Genomic DNA, 3217 nt, shown 5'->3' with positions numbered 1-3217 from the left:
CGAACCCGTTATTCCTTAAGAACTTTGCTACCGGAACGAAATCTATTCCTCTCATTATTCCGCATTAATTCGTTGACATTTTGTTAGGTATTTATAAATGATTGTTTCGCTTTCCTAAAATTTTTATTATAGACAGCGTTCTTTCCGAGGCTATTTTTATTGATCTTTTTTAATGAGGAATTTATGACAATGAGGCCTAATATTTTATGAGTACAGTGATATGTAATTCATCAATATCCGTTCCCTGCTTGCGGGCCTACTTAATGGTTTTCCCCTTGGTCCAGATTTACCGATATATTCAATTATAATAGTATATATAATAACATATAAAATACATTACTTACATTAATTGGAGATGACTGCAATATTCCATAGTGTATGGACAGAATTAAAATCAAAGCAAGCATGGCCAAGCCAGCAAAGATGAGACGATAAAATAATTGGTCATTTACCAAAGAAAATTCCACTACAATTCAATTGCAAAATTTGACAATTTTCAATGTTTAAATATTCCCAAAGTCGATATCGCTTACGTTAAATCACCGGCTTGATTGCCGCACAGCCATTTATGATTATTTTGAACTCAAATAAAGTTTATACATAAACTGCTGCTACTTTAAAAATAAAAACGCTTTAGGTTATTATTGGCAAAATATTATAAATAGAATATTAAACAAATAGCATTGCTATATTAAGCGCGGCAGACAATGCGTCACTGCACCACTACCCTGACCCTTCTTACCCTGATTGCTGAATCAATAACAAAAAAATGCTATTAATTATGTCCTGAATTCTCTATTAAATTAAGATGTCATCATTAATTAAATTGATTGTGTATGCGATTCTCGAGAAATTAACCTGGAATTTACCTCCAAAAATTCTTCCTTCAGCCCCTCGAGTTGAATACTTGAGCTTACGTGGCCGCCTGCATAACAGAAGTCCATTTCTCCTGGATAATGCAGTGGATTATCCACCTGCATAACGGCAGCACATTTCTCCTGGATAATGCAGTGGATTATCCGCCTGCATAACAGAAGTCCATTTCTCCTGGATAATGCGGTGGATATCCACCTGCATAACAGAAGTCCATTTCTCCTGGATAATGCGATGGATTATCCACCTGCATAACAGAAGTCCATTTCTCCTGGATAATGCGATGGATTATCCACCTGCATAACAGAAGTCCATTTCTCCTGGATAATGCGGTGGATTATCGGCCTGCATAACAGAAGTCTATTTCTCCTGGATAATGCGGTGGATTATCCACCTGCATAACGGCAGCACATTTCTACCGAATAATTCAGTGGATTACTCACGTGCCTGCTGATTTGTTGAAATTCCTGGTGGCAGTCGAGCTTGTGTTTATTCTGACGGTGAGTTTACGCAGTCGATTTATTACATGATATACTCGTAATTTTTTTATGTTTACATGATATACTCGTAAACTTTCTTTGTTTTACATGATATACTCGTAATTTTTTTATGTTTTACATGATGTACTCGTAAACCTTTTTATGTTTACATGATATACTCGTAAATCTTTTTATGTTTTACATGATATACTCGTAAATCTTTTTATGTTTTACATGATATACTCGTAAATCTTTTATCTTTTACATGATACACTACTAAATCTTTTTATGTTTTACCTGATATACTCGTAAACCTTTTATGCTTTACATGATATACTCGTAAACCTTTAATGTTTTACGTGATATACTCGTAAATTTTCTTATGTTTTACATAATATACTAGAAAACCTTTTTATGTTTTACATGATATACTCGTAAATCTTTTTATGTTTTACATGATATACTCGTAAACATGTTATGTTTTACATGATATACTCGTGAACATTTCATGTTTTATATGATATACTCGTGAACATTTTTTGTTTTACATGACAAACTCGCAAATCAGGAGACGACCAAACTATATAATCTTTTTAGAAAATATTCTCTTCGAATCTAGTTTAGAAATTCGTGTTAAAAATTTTAACAATTTTTATTGGAAAATTAATTTAGAGTGTCAAGATTTTAGTGCGCTGGATGTTCTGCTTGCGAAATATATCGTCTCTCCTTGGATTGGTAAATATTAGTTATTGTTATTATTAGTTATTATTATATATTAGGTACTATTATGATATAAAATTTGTGTAGGTCGCTGAAATGGCTTGAATCTACAAGCAATATGGACATATATACAAATGAATGACTAAGGACCAGAAACTGAAATCTATGAAACACAATTCGAAAATATCATTTGAGGTGCACTCTGACATGATACGAGAAATGGCTAAAATAAAGTGTTTAACGATATAATAAATAATAATATAATATAAATGTTTGAACTATTCAACGAAGCACTGTAATAATGAAAAGAGGATTAGACAAAATATGTATCACCATGAACGTCACCTCGAACCCTCACTGGTCCAGTGTAGGACAATTTTATCTTTATATCAAATAAATAATAATAATAAATAATAGGTAAAACATAAATAAAAAAAGGATTCCTAAAAATTTACATGACAAAAGCGACGAAATCGGAAGATAAAATTTCAGTGGTGCTTTTTGATTCGGTTTATAACAACTAAATTGCATTTAAATCTTGTTATCTTAATCTCAAGCGATTAAATTAATTGAACTTTCTAATCGAATTTTCAGTATGAATTGAAGAAACAGCACTACTGAATATATTATATCTTAATTGTTGAAGAGTGGAACCAGCCTCGATCAAGCGCATTATTTGACTACGTGGCTTCTTTGCTTCTGGGATCAGAGCAAAAACTTTACTGCCACGAAACTGGAGATTCAAATTAGCGAGGTCTTCAAATTCCCAAAGTAAAGCTCAGTAATGGAATTCCATTGACGGATTAAACATATTTTTGCCTACAAACGAAATGTTTAAATTACCTAAGATATTAGATTTTTTTTTTTAAGGCCTCCCACACTCACCATTCCAACAAAAAAAAGGAATTGATTTTATTAATTAAAAACAGGGAATGGTTTCATGTCAATGATCAGGGCCCCGACCTTAACGCCTCTGATGGTGGCCTACACCTGTCTCTTATACACATCTGCTGTGACGCGAAGAATTATCGTTAATTTGTTTCATTATTCTAGCCAGAAAATCAAAAACAGGTGGAAAAAGTGTTGATGAGGAGTAAAAAGTAATTTTTTAAATAATTAATTAATTAAGATTATGTACACTACGT

Source organism: Hyalella azteca, unplaced genomic scaffold (assembly GCF_000764305.2).
Source record: "Hyalella azteca isolate HAZT.00-mixed unplaced genomic scaffold, Hazt_2.0.2 contig3199, whole genome shotgun sequence".
NCBI lineage: Eukaryota > Metazoa > Arthropoda > Malacostraca > Amphipoda > Hyalellidae > Hyalella > Hyalella azteca.
The sequence above is the reverse complement of the archived record's forward strand: the minus strand, read 5'-3'. Positions refer to the sequence as shown.